Raw genomic sequence first — 14940 nt, 5'->3', positions numbered from 1 at the left:
ATTTTCGATTACGTTTGACCGGAGGACCGAATTGTACAATGGCAGGACCCTTACGTTTTCGTGGACGTCTCTTACCACTACCGGTTAACAACTGACTAAGTTTATTTGCAGCTTTCGTTTCTAATGTTTCTCCAGCTTCTTGTACGCGAGCATGAACGGATTCTTAAAACGGACGGTCTTCCAATACATCACCTGCAACTTGTATTCCCGTTTGTAACGCCTGCCGGCCTACAGCTTCGGCACCTTGCTTTAACAAAGGTAATACGAAACGAAATAAACCTTTAAAGCAGTGGCGTCGGAAGTATTTTTCAGCTGGGGGGGGGGTCAAACTGTGTCTTGAAAATAGACATGGGAATGTAACATAGGTAAGATAATACGAATATATGTTTGTAATGTAACAATAATTTGATTTGATTGGTTAATAATAATAATAATAATAATAATAATAATAATAATATAATGCAGTTGCAAACAGTTTCGTGAGAGTGAAATTTCCATCTATAAGAAGCATGTTAATTTACATCTTTAGATTTATTAATCCCGTATCAGTTTTGTGCTGGATTTTGGTCTAGTGCAGAAATTTTCAACCACTGAGATCAGAATTAAATGCATAAAATTGTAAAATTTGTACTGCTCACAATGACTATTTGTAAGTACAACTTTTACCATTTCATATACTGGTATAATATTTTTAACTGTATTGGACGTGGTCACTCGAACACTATTAAAGAATCTTAAAGCTACTTTTAAATCACTTGAAAACGAGGAAATTAAAGTTATATTTTTAAAAATCCAGTTCTAGTGTTGCAGTACGCTGTAATATTAGAAATTGCTACTTAGAACTACAAACTTTGTAGCACTTTGTAGTAGAAAGTAACTTGAACATTATAAAACAGGCTACATACAAGGGCGCCGATTTCTCTGTAAATGGGGGGGGGGGGCATTCAGATGCAGAAGATATATATATAATGAGAATTTTAAGACAAAGTACATTCAAATTATGCCAAATATTGTATATTCAAAAATACAATAGGGAGCCCAAATTAGCTTTGGGGGGCGCGGGTCCCCCACCCCCCAGGATCGGCGTCCTTGGCTACAAAATCAAGTAAAAAGATAAGAAAATATATTTTTTCTACCTAGTTGACTTCGTGCCAGAAATGGAAAAATGGAATTTTCACTAAAGACTTCATAAAATTTATATAGAAAATTCAATTACACTAATTATCCAAAGTTATTTGTATTTTTTACTACACTTACTTCAGTATATCCAGTTTATTATTACATTCACCTCTCTTCCTAATCTCATTATATTCACTTCACTTCACTAATAAAGTACGACATAATTAATAAGGAATAACTCAAGTTTATATTGAATTTTAAGTGGTATTTTGTAATTTAAATAATTGGTTATATAACGCATAACATTTTCACTTACGTAATTCTACATTTATTTCTTTTCAAAATTGACCAAAAGTATCTTTTCTTTCGCTTGTCTTTTCAGTTGGGTTCTGGAATATACGGTTCTGCGGTGTATATTTTCTTTCCTCCACGCACACTAGTTTTTGGTTGCGTGTTAAGCAAATCGTCAAAGAAATCTTTCCATCTATTTAAGATGCTATCCATATCAGTGAGAACTGTACCGTCAGATTTCTTTAATATATAAGCACGAGGTTGATAGCCATTCTTAAATTCGCTGATCCCCTTATACATGTCCCGGATGTTTTTATTTTTACTATTATCTTCAAGTTCCTTAATTTTAGCTTTCAAAAAATTGCGTTTCTTTATTCTAGATGTTTTGGAAGTTTCCCCGCCTGATATCTGCGAAATTTTGTGTAGTTATGTCGTTCGGATTTTGTAGCCAGTGTAATTTTGCCTGTTTTCTCTTTTCTGTTAGTTTAATGCACTCCTGGTCAAACCATGGTTTGTTCCTACGTATTTCCACGTGTCCCAATTATTCTTTTGCTGAAATTTTAATGCTATTTCTAATTTCAATCCAGGTATCCTCAACACTAGTGCACACCGAATCTTCTTCTGTAAAGCCGAGAATCTATTCGAAACTTCAATCTGGTATTCCTCACTTACCCGGCTCTCTTCTAATATTTTTAAAATTGAATTTCTCCGTTTTCGGACAATGAATATTACCTTTATTCAACGATAATCTCTCTCGTATTATCGCTGCTACCAGGTAGTGATCAGTGTCACAACCAGCCCCTCTAAACGACCGGACATCAATTATCCTAGATTGTCGCCTTCTATCTACTAAAACGTGATCAATTTGATTATGTGTTTTTCCGTTTGATGATGTCCAAGTGTATTTATGAACGCCGCGATGTGGGAATTTTGTACTCTTCACGATTAGGTTTTTGGATGTTGCAAAGTTCACGAGTTCAACACCGTTGTTATTACTTTCCTTATGCAGACTTTCGTTCCCTATAATCGGTTTGAAAATATTCTCTCGTCCTACCTTCGAATTGAAATCCCCTAATAGAATTTTCATATGGTATCGCGGGAGTTGGTCAAATATCCGTTCCACATAAAGTAGAAACTGGATGCAGTTGGTTAAGGATAGAAGTCAGTGGAGAGCTTTTGTGAACGCGGCATTGAACCTCTGGGTTACATAGGCCATAGAGTTAGTTAGTTAGTTAGTTAGTATAACTCACTTGTGCTGCAAAAATCTAAGAGTAGCAGCTTATCTTGTTTGTTTTTTGAACGGTTTTCTGAGAAACGTCTCAAGTGATTTTGTTCATGTTTCAGAAATAAATACTTAATTAATAACCTGACAATATGGCATGAGTCATTTACCTCAAAAGATCTATGAGTAGTAGTTTATTGCTGGTTGTGAGTTTTTTCGGACGATTTTCTCAAAAACGATTCAGGCGATTTTGTTCATATTTCTTAAACAAATATTTCGTTAATGACTCTATAATATTGTGTAAATTATTCCTTACGAAGAAGTTCACAGCGAGTAGTTCACTCTCGGGGATGAATTTCTTTTCAGACTACTTTCTCAAAAACGACTCAGGTAATTTTGGTCCTATTCCGTAATATTTCATTATTATATTTATAATGTTCTGTAAATCACTTCCACGAGAATATCCACAAGGGGTATTCTTTGCGGTGAGCTTTCATTTTTCTTTTGTTTTCTTTTCTTTTTTTCTTTTTTTGGCAGTTATGTAAAATAGTACTCAAGTGATTTTTTTAAAAATATTTTATAAACAAATGTCATTAATAGCCCTAACATATGGCATAATTTACTTCTAATGAAAAAGCTGCTACAAGTAGTGCACTTTGGGGGATGAGTTTTCTTTCGGTGAACTTTTTCCGACAGTGCCTTATAATTTTGTTCGTAAATATTCCATTAACAAGTGCAGACTATATGATTAGTTTTAGCAATTGAATCAAGAAAGAAAATTTAAAACGTTGGCCTTACCTTTTACAGGTTATGCATTTTGGGACACGTTATGTTAATACCCACTAGCAGCAGCTTAGAGTGCTATGAGACTTTGAAACGCTGTGTACTCTTTCAAATTAAAAGAACATAATTTTAGAATGTCCTTATTAATAAGAATCAATATACATTTCATATGTAGAAAAACATAGAAATAATAGGGTCGACGATAGCCTAGTTGATAGCAATAGTGGTAGAATGTAATTTATAAATATTATTATTTTTCAAAACTGGAGAAGAAAGGTTCTATCTCAACAGGCTTCAGAGAGACACAAGAAATATGTCTCAACGCAACTGAAACAAATTGATGGAGCTCCCACTTAGTGCAGTCAACATATGGTTTGATCCCAACAAATTGCAACAAAAGCTTTTTCAGTTTTTTTGGTAGAAAAAAAAACATTCTGAACAACATATCAAAAAGTAGCAAAAAAAAAAAAATAGATGCCCATTTGGGCGTCATTTTGGTTATTGTTACTAAACACCTTTTTTCATAAAAAGAAATTATATCTTCTCACAGAATTAAGATAGAAACTTTGTTCTTGTGTCAAATTGATGGTAATAAATAATATAAATGAGGAAAGATAGTACAGTCTTGTGATGAGGCCGCCATATTTAAATATTGCGGCCATTCTTTAAAAAAATCGTTACATTCGGTTCATTATCTATCTTAATTGGCACATAACTATGAAACCGTTAAAGTTTCCATAAAATTATCCGAATGACCGTTATACAGTAGAATGTTCGATTTCCATTGACAGCAAAATCATTTCTGTATCTTAAAAACTAAGCGAGCTACACCATTTTATGTGACGAGAGTGTTGTATTTTATAACACTGAACTCCGCAATGTAAGGCAACATGTCTTTTCTTTAAATAATGTAATACTTTAATTTTATAAAGAGGAGTATCTGAAGTGTTCTTATAAATTAAAGACAATAATAATAATAATAATAATAATAATAATAATAATAATAATAATAATAATAATAATAATAATAATAATAATCGTAATGCATATCACAGGAGCGTTACAAAGGATATAATTATAATACAATAAAAATTTTGCCAATTTTATAAAAATGTTTCATTACCAACTGTCATATTTACAATATGATGGTCACAAACAATGTTATAGAATAAATAAAAATAATAGGCATGCGTAACACTGGCATGTTTTTTTAAACATTAAAACACAACATGTAGTTTACAAGTTACGTAATGTTATTCATTAACAATCAGGAATTCTCTGCAACCAAATTCCTTTTATTTGTTCTTATTAGGTTAATATATATATACGAGGGTTGGGGCAAAAGTCATGGCAACTATTTTTTTTTCTTGAAGATACCAGTCCGGTTGGAAAATCTGACATATACATACGAAAGGACAAGGTGTTACCTACATGTGTGGACAATGAATACCACTGAAATATCGTAACACACTAATTTATTATGGTAGTATACAGGGCTATATGGCCTTCACGGTGCAAAAGAATGACAACACAGTACGCATACAGTTGACATGACAAACCTGAGCATAGAGACCCTCAAAGTAGTCCCCTGCTACTTGCACCACGCGCTGCCAACTATGTGGGAGGCGTTGAATACCATCCGCCTCAGCATTTGCCACACCATGTGTGAATCGGGTCACCTGTTCGCGCACAGCATTAACAATGTCCTCGCGTGTTGTAAACCGCCTACCACATAGTGGTTCCTTAATCTTTCGAATGAGATCAAAGTCACGGGACGATATGTCAGGAGAGTACGGTGGGTGGATGACGACACGTGCCACGTCGGTCCGCACACTGACAGGTCGTCCCGAACGTTGCTCATCACTGATTGACACACGTCCTTGCTGAAACTTTCCTACCCACTGTGCTACTGTCCGGTATGGTAGGGCATTATTACCAAGCGCTTCCACTAATTCACTGTGACATTCCATCGCATTTCACCCTCGGAGAACGGCTATTTTGATGTAAGCGCGATGCTCAACACGGGTTACTTCCATCTCGCACGACACTCACCAACTGACTGATTTCACAGGCCTCGCTGTGCTACTACCAGCTATCACAGAGCCATCTGTTGTTCTGCATACACACTATGCCTGCAGAACTTCCACACGACACATAGAAGTTTGTGATCCGCTCACATATCTGCAAGAAAAAAAATAGTTGCCATGACTTTTGCCCCAACCCTCGTATATATAACAAAAAACCTAAAATTCTTCATCATTCACAAAGGGTTTATTTGTGATGTTTTCACAATGGCCATTATAATAAGAGCAACACGTTGCTGTGCAATCAAGACCATATTTCTTACACATATACTCATGTCCAAAATGATTGTCGCGTATCTATAACTGTCTTGTAAGAATATAATTTGATAATGATTTTTTCGGGTAATTTTAATACTGATACTATGTGTATAACCGGGAAATGAATTTTTGTGGTAAATTTCATAGGAAAAGAATTATAAATACGAAAATTAGAATGAGTAAAACAAAATGTTGCTAAATAGACAAGAAAGTTTTATTTTTGTTTTATTGTTCTTATTTACTGCTCTTTTGACATGAAAGTTGCCACATACATGTCCTTGCCGATTATACAATACTAACATTTATAAGAAATACCGAGCGAATTCGTTATCAAATTATATTCCTACAACAACATATTTATAGACATGCGACAATAATTTTGGACATGAGTGTACATTTACGTGCGATACATCCACATGAACACTGCAGTGAATCATTTTTAGAAGGCTGTCAGGAGCAGCTTTATTATCCATCATTATGGTATCAGTTTGTCCCCTTCATTAATCCAGCCCCACTTAGTAGGATCCATGTCTTGACTAACTAGGGAAGAGAGGGAGATTATATATCGAAGTGGAAGTTGGTTTATACACCAATCGAAAGCACTAATGACACCTATTACGAAACTGAAATAACAATTTTCGGAATGCATATACTGTGCGAGTTATATGGATATACAGGGTGTCCAAATATCCGCTTCCACCACTAGAAATCGCAAACGGTGAGACAGATGCCAAAACAGGAAACCACGTGTCTGATCATTTTAAAAGTACAATGCGTCAAAGCAAAAAGTGTTGTCCCAGGGTCACTCATAGGGGCCTAGGAGGAGTCCAAGTCAAAACTTGCAAATAGTAAGGGGATCAAGTAGTATATCGTTGGAAACCTGTTAGAAAATGAAAGAAGATAGAGAACAAGTCTCGACTCTTTGAAATTACCCTGTGCAAAATGGCGGCCAAAGGGTCACTGTAAAGTCTATGACCACCCCCATAAATTTGAAACGGTAAGGCAGATGTCAAAATAGGAAAACACTGTGTCATAATTTCAAAAGTGCATTCATTGAAATTGAAAATATTTGTTCCAGGGTCCTTCACAGGGTCCCAGACGGGGTTCTACTCAAAATTTTCAAATGGCAAGGGAGACCAAATAGCATGTAATTGGAAAGCTGTTATTAAATGAAAGTAGATGGGGTAAGTCTGGACGCTCTACGATAACACTGCAAACATCTTGCGTTTTAGTTTTTCTTTCTGTCGTTGGGTTTCAGTTTTTTCATTTTAATTCTTGTATTCAACGGAAAGAAAGGAAATATTCCTTCTGTGATATTCTGCTCTTTGGGCTCAGTAATGTCTAAATAAGTAAATATAATAAAATATAAGCAAATTAAGAAATAAAGAGAAGAAAAGAAATAACATTTACAATCTTGAGTATAGAATTGACTAGTTAACATATACTGTAGAATAGTGGTACTTATGCTCGTTGTCTGGATTATCAAGTATAAAATGATTCAAACAAAATATTTTCTTGCACCAGAAAAGCGAATACGCGCAAGTGTCTTACAATGACAAGTACCGATTGCAAAATGGAAAGCGAATGCGCTTGGAGAATCGAAATGAGGATGTACATTTTGACCGGCCGCCACTTTGCATAAGGTAATTTTAGAGGGTCGAGATTTGTTCCGTCTTCTTTCATTTAACATCTTTCCAACGATGTACTACTTGGCCTCCCTTGCCATTTGAAAATTTTGAGTAGGACCCCGTCTGGGACCCTGTGACAAATATTTTCACTTTTAATCAATGCACTTTTGAAATGATGACACAGTGTTTTCCTATTTCGACAACTGTCTCACAGTTTCAGATTTATGGGATGGTTATATAATTTACAATGACATGTCGCGCCCACGAACGGTCTCAAGGGGAACTAGACCTTCGTGGTAGACTGGTAGGATTTTCAGTGTTAGGAAATTGTAAGAACACCGCAATGTATCATTTGCATTCAAAGAACAACGAATAGTTTGTTCACGCTCCCAAGTAAGCTCTGGTAGAATCCAAAAATATTGATTTAATATACACGAGCGCTGAACTAATTTATGGGCGTACTAACAGGGCGTGATGCCACCGACAGAGAACGATAGCCAAGAGCAACAAGTATTTGTATACCGCCAGATCATAAATATCGCACAACAAGAACAATTCACATCAGGGCCACCATTTTATGGTTGGCCAGGGTTCGTATCTCACCAAGCTGAGTGTGACGCGGGGTATCGCATGTCACCGGCTGCCACCAAAATATGTCTTGGTGGTGGGGGATTTTGTCAACACAATAATAATACGAAAGAACAAGAGGTAGCCTTGAAAAAGGCTGTTTATATTGGAACTTTAAATTAGTCCGTATCAAAGACGAGCTATGCAGCTCGGGTGGTAGATGATTTATTAGCATACAATTTCAATAGCAATCGAATCAGGGCGCAAAGGCGCGGATGTCCATCTCAAGCAAATAGGCTATCGAATGACCACTCATCAAGGGGACAGCGTTAGGGTCCCGCAGCAATACAGATAACTAGAGTGAGGCGATTTCGTTAGAATGAGGACGAGTGTAGTTAGTACGCAAGACAATGAATGATTATGAGTAGTATAATTTAACGTTTAAACAATAAGTTCAATTAGATCTCAAAACACTGTTAATATTAGTGTGTGGGTTTCAGCGAGTTGGAGTACCACTGCTATCAGCCAGTTTAGAATACTTAACAAATTATCATATCAAAGCACATTATATCGTTACAATTAAACAAAATGTTACTGCTCGGATTAAAAGAGATATTGGAAAACAATTGTAATTAACAATTCGCCAAAAGAGAGGAGCGATTAGGATTCGCTCTGTCGACATTCACGGAAGCGATATTAAAGCAGTTAAAAAGTTTCAAAGTAATTTTGAAACTACTTGGGAGGTGATCCCCTTTACAGTTAAGCGACTTGATGGAAACAGAAATGCAAATGATAGGTACATGAAAATATTAAAGAAACAGTGGTAACCCACCTGAGGTCCGTGGTCCTATCTCCAGGCACTCCAAGTCGAGATGGGAAGACTATGGGTTACTTCGACGTTGCTGTAGCCATTTCGTACACACCAGGTAGCACAATCACTTAAAAACACTCAAGAATACTATTGTTATAATTTACTCACTTGTACTTCGAGTGGCTGAAAATATAAGAGCAGGATAGACGGACGATGGTCAGGACTTCGTGTAAGACGATGTCACTGAGCTTCGTACAGGATTAGAAGTCTTCGGAAAATTGGAACTTCGCACAGGTTGGTCTTCTCCTGGATCGGTGATGGAATAAAGGTGAGACGAATGGTAGAACGCAGCTCCCAAATTAGAATTATATCCAACGGGATTTCATTCCACAGGTCGTCTGCTTTCTCCAGTAGACTACAACATTGACACGTCGATATATGAGGCGTAATAGAGATCTCAAAAATGATGAAATGTTCGCAAAAGGAAGTATTGAGAATTTTAAATGACGTAAACGACGCAAGTTCGAGTTAGAAAGAGTTTTATTTGTTGGCTCGAGAAAGTCCGTGGACTTGATACAACCCAAGTGACTTCCTACATGAGGTCTTCTAGAGTTAAGTAAATCAGTATTAGCGCAGGCTAACTATTATTGCACTAGGAAGCGTTCAGGAACACAAACAGTTAGAGTTAATGAGGGATCTTGAAGAGATCCGTGCAGAGCCAGTTCTCAGATTTGATAGACAGAATCTGATTAGTAGTAATTAAGATTTAGACTAACTGCATACTCACAATTAGACAATTGGTGCTGTCCAGTTGAAGTGAGCAATTATGAATGGATTGGCGATAACACACACACTGCTCGTTAAGGTTTAAGATGGTAAGTCTTAATGAAGCGACCATGGTGGAAGAGTACTGTTCATACGCCGTATGATGGAATTAACAGTCACTACCGACACAACGAAGTAGCAGAGGTCGGTGAAGGATGTAAGTAACGGGAGATTCACGATATACTACGGAGTAGGAATTCGACGACTCTCTGGGAGAAGTCGGCGCTGTGACGGACAATGAGTCCCAGTCAACAACTTAAAGTTTCTCCCGACCAAAGAACGGACTTGAAGTCGGTGTGTCAACGTTCCGGCGTAAGTTCTAAGTTAGACTGTAGTTTTACCCCCAAGGAGGCAACGAGCACGGAGCTCGTGCCTCTTCGAAAACTAGATGGTAATCCCCCTTCTTCTTCGTAATTCTCCCCTAAAAAGAGAGGTGTACTCGCTTTTTGTTCGCCCTTCTCATTTTCACACGGCACTAGGGTAGGAACGTGTGAATACAGGGGTAAGCCAGGGTGTTACCTGATTGGATTTTTAATTATCTGTAAAACGAATTTGAGTTTCTGCGGCTGCGCAAGCGAGCGGAGGGCGTATCCTAAAAGCTTCGTTTACATGGAAAAATTTCTTTATACAAAACCCTGATAACTTCAATTATACCATGACTCGCTAGACACATTATATTTCCAATAAAATTTAGAGAGTTTAAAAGTTTAAACTTTACAAGAGCACTGTAAAAATAATAACTTAAGGACTATGACAATTTGTATTACGAAAATGTCCAAAAACCGAGTGAGTAATCAAATTTATAATAGAACACTTGTGGTTGTGTTGCGAGGAAATGGGACTTTGTGTCAGAGTTATAGAATATATTGCTGGCTAGTAAAAATAACCTTTTTAACCTTTGAGTAAACATAATTAAATTCAGAATACTCCTGTCGTTTCTATTTATATAAAGCAAGCTGTGAGAACCAAAATAAGAATCTGTTACTTTTCTTCTAAAAAGAAAATATTATTTTCTCAGTCGAGAAAGGTTATAGTTTAACTGCCTTTCGAAGCAGACAGTCAGCTGGCTGAAAGAGGATGCAGTAGACACAATATTTCATCCTAAAAAAATAAACACAGCTGGAAGGAACTGAATCAGCGCGAGGAAAATGCCTAACATTTTTATATTCTATTGCTTTTCCCTGTTTTAAGATTTTTAAGAAAAATAAGATTGTATACGTAATTAGCAAAGATAATTGTCGTTAATTGTTTAACTAATTATGGACTGTGGCAAAAATTTTGGCGCCAATTGACATGGCGCTTACGGCACACTACAGACATTTTTCCTGGCATTTTGACCTGCCGCCATTTTGCACAGGGTAATTTTAGAGTGTCGAGACTTGCTCTCCATCTTTTTTTATTTTCTAACAGGTTTCCAATGATATGCTAGTTGACCCCCTTACCATTAGCAATTTTTGACTTGGACCCCTCCTGGGGCCCTGTGAGTGTGCTTTGCTTTGATGCATTGTACTTTTAAAATGATGAAACACGTGTTTTCCTGTTTTGGCATCTCTCACCGTTTGCGATTTGTAGTGATAGAAACAGATTTTTGGACACCCTGTATATTCATATAACTCTCACAATATATGCATTCGGAAAATTGTTATTTCAGTTTCGTAATAGGTGTCATTAGTGCTTTCTATTGGTGTATAAACCAACTTCCACTTCGATATATAATCTCCCTCTCTTCCCTTGTAAGAACTATCCATGTCATGACCTGAAAGTAAGTTCGTTCTGAGTGATATTTTGTAGCATAAGTTGTGGGTGGAAAGCGGTCGGATGTTACAAATGAATTAGCATCCGCTACTTTCTTGCAATGGTAAGTATACCGCAATGATCCTAATGTGTCGGTTCTATCCCATTAAACAAAGGCAGCATTGCCTTACACCTGGTAGTTTCCAGAGTTTTTCAATCTGTGTTTGAAGAACAAAAAATCTGTTCACATTCACGCAACTCTTCAGTGTGTATTATGTCACTCTTGTCACATAAAATGGTCTAGCTTACTTAGTTGTTAAGATACAGAAATTATTTTACTGTCAATGGAAAGAGGACATTTTACTATATAACGGCCATTTCAGATTTTTTTTTGAAACTTTAAAAGGTTTCATAGTTATGTGCCAATTAAGATAGATAACGAACCGAATGTAACGATTTTTTTTCGGAAGAACTGCCGTCATATTTAAATATGGCTTCCTCATCACAAGATTGTACCATCTTTCCTCGTTTGTATTATTTATTACCATCAATTTGACAGAAGAACGAAGTTTCTGTCTTAACTCTGTGTGAAGATATAATTGTTTTTTCTGAGAAATGTGTTTAGTAACAAAATCCAAAATGTCGGTCAAATGGACGTCTAATTTTTGCAACTTTTTTGATATGCTGTTCAGAATGCTTTTTTCTACCAGAAAAACTAACAATAGCTTTTGTTGCAATTTGTTGGAGATAGAGCCCTAATTTTCTTTATATTTACTGGACTAACTTGAAAGCAACGGTTGTGGGCTTTTCGGTCGCTGAAACAACCTTGCAAAGAGAGACTTCAAAAATGTTTCAGCGGCACTGGATCATACTTAGCGCAATGATACTATTTTGTATCCAGCATACTTTTCACTTTTCGTTTTAGATATTCAATCACATTTCGAGGAAAATTTCAAGAAATAGAAGGAAACAAAAAGCTAAATTAATAACTACAGTAGCAATTGGTGAAAGTTCTATGGACACCAGTAATTCATGATTCTTCCGCGATCCAGCATCGTCTTCTATTTAATCGCAATATCAGAGTGGCAACACTGCGAAAGGCAAATGCGAGCGCAAGAAGTTTTATAGTCTGCTGTTTTGCTGTCGCTTTTAAAATCGTTAGCTAAACTTATGTGAATTTGGATGTGTGTGTGTTAATTATCTTTTATGTGTAAACTAACTGATTAGATTGATTTATTGCACGAGTTGTTATTAAATGGTATGTTAACCTGTCGTATGAAAATTATCATCAAGTTTTTAAAAATAGCCAATTTCTAAATTTATTTTTTGAATCAGAGTAAATGATTAATTCAATTTAATATATTCAGTGTATATACTGAGATTCGTCGTAGTGAATTAATATCGATACTGGTTTGATTTAATCGTTAAGGGCTTTGTTGATTAAAACTTGTTTTCCACATGTTATGTCCAGTAGTGCAACCTCGCAAAAATCAGTTTGTAACGAAATTTCATTAGTCAAGATTGCTTTCCAACACCGAGACTGTATGAGACATGAACCTACAGCTTAATGTTGGTTCCGAACTCTAATAATTAAATTTTATAACAAAATAAAAATAATACTGTCTACTAAACACGCACTCAGATTGTTTTGTTACAAGGGCTCCAAGGTTTGGAGGGTGTTCAATACTACAAGCCACTATGACTATGTAGTGTTGAACGGGCATTATTCTGCACCCGAAAAGACGATAAGCAATTATAAAGTACTTTCATCTATATTTGCAGGAAAAATGACAGAACTAAGTTGTTTTTAAAAGAAGAGAAATAGTACAGGCGAAGTGTAAGGTCAAATCTTTATGCTACATCAATCATTTCTCTGCTAAACAAGTATAGTTTTATGAAGAAAGTGAATAAATGTATATTAACTTAGGAATTTTTTGGGGGGTATTCGGACCCGGTGGGTCTCTCCCTGTGGGTGCACCCATGTTGTCTACCCGTTGCAAAACTTAATGCTACTAGAGCACAACGTAATATGACGTAATCAAAGTAACGTGATTGAATTTAGTTCGAGGTTGCTGATAAATATATTCAAAAATTCATTTTAAACGGTTCAGCCATTTTCCTTTGATGCAATACAAGAGTACTTTCATTTTCATAGGTTAGATAAATGAATGCTCATATACATTCATGTATTTTTTAAAAATATTTTAGTGTTCATTTCTTTAGGAAACAATATCCTAATATTTAATTTTCGTATTTTCAGATGGACTATTCACCATGGTTTCAAATGCTCGAGTGCCTCTGATTGGAATTGGAGTTACTTTTATTCTTCTATCATTATATGTTTCAATGCTTCAAAAGTGTATCAGCAAATATAGTTTCATACATGTGGAAGCTACATTGGATAATATACCAAAGGAAAGAAGACAAGACAATATCTTTCTAAGTGACAACAGTTTTTCGATGTTTGCTACATCAGAACTGTTTAAACCTGGAGTGCAAAATACAGAATACGAAGATCGAGTAATCAGAAAACGTGAAGCAAGTCCAAAATTATTTATTGTTCCACCATTATTATTTTCTCCAATTGGACCATTGGCATTGGCAGTGTTACTACCCATAAAACTAGTTTATTTGTTTTTCTATCTTTTGCCAAACATGTACTTTGATGTTATGAGATATACAGACACTATGAATATGTCTAGGCAGTTGTACGAGTTAAGTGATATTCTCGCTGTGATACTTGCCCCATTTCTGCTCAGCTATAATCAATAAATAGAAATAAGTATTAATTTTGTGTTAATACTTTGTATAACTCTTATTCAAAACTGTATATAAATGAGTGTATGCATAAATTTAAATTTAGAAAAGTAACCTAAGTAACTAATTATGTCTATTGGTTAAAAGTTCTAATAGTTAGCGCAGCAAAAACAAAACATCTAGAACGAGTGGCAATGCTAAAGTGAGTCAGAATGCTAGAACGAACCTAATTGAAAACGTTCTCTGCAAAAGAGCCTAGCTCAAACAGTGTTGTGTTAGAAGATTCTACTCTAAATATTTCGGTAATAAGAGACCACAACTAGCAAAAGATCAAAAATATCTACTATTTGACTGATTTTTGTCATACAATTTGTAATGGAATACAAAAATAGTCATCAGTTGTTGATAGCGTAACATATTTGTTGTGAAGTAAAGACAATTTAGAAATAATGTTTAGAAAAAAATAATTTATTAATATCTTATACCCCAAAAATGTTAGTTTATTTACATTGTTATTCCATACAATAAATTGGCGCAATACAATTCAACGTAACGCAATTGCATTTCAGCATTTAATTACAAGTCTTACCTTTTCTATTCCAAAATGAACTCTATTTCCTTCAGATTTAGAAGGAAATAATGTTAGTAGAGAGCTTCTGGCTTTGCCCAAAAATAGTGGAGCTAGAGGGATGAAATTACATGTTCATTCAGCATATTCTCCCTCGAGACTGATTCACTTGGTACAGCGATGTTGCAGGTTTTCCAGTCCTTGCAAATAAAATTCGTTTCACTGAGCTTGAAACCTAGTCTTCGCAGCATTTTGGGTGTCAGAATGTCGTCAAAAAAGTTCTCTTGAGTTTC

The 14940-nt window shown here is 35.8% G+C and overlaps 1 long non-coding RNA gene across 1 annotated transcript in view; it reads left to right on the top strand.

Moving 5' to 3' along the window:
* LOC145664446 (uncharacterized) overlaps positions 1-14627 on the top strand; it is a 122334-nt gene extending 107707 nt beyond the window's left edge. Inside the window, exon 2 of the long non-coding RNA XR_014127436.1 lies at positions 13583-14627. This is a non-coding gene — a long non-coding RNA (uncharacterized LOC145664446). The remainder of the gene's footprint in view (positions 1-13582) is intronic.
* Positions 14628-14940: the final 313 nt, after the last annotated feature.

The sequence above is a fragment of the Thermobia domestica genome, chromosome 11 (assembly GCF_964235325.1).
Source record: "Thermobia domestica chromosome 11, izTheDome1.hap1.1, whole genome shotgun sequence".
NCBI lineage: Eukaryota > Metazoa > Arthropoda > Insecta > Zygentoma > Lepismatidae > Thermobia > Thermobia domestica.
Note: the sequence above shows the minus strand (reverse complement) of the source record. Positions and strands in the feature narration are given on the sequence as shown.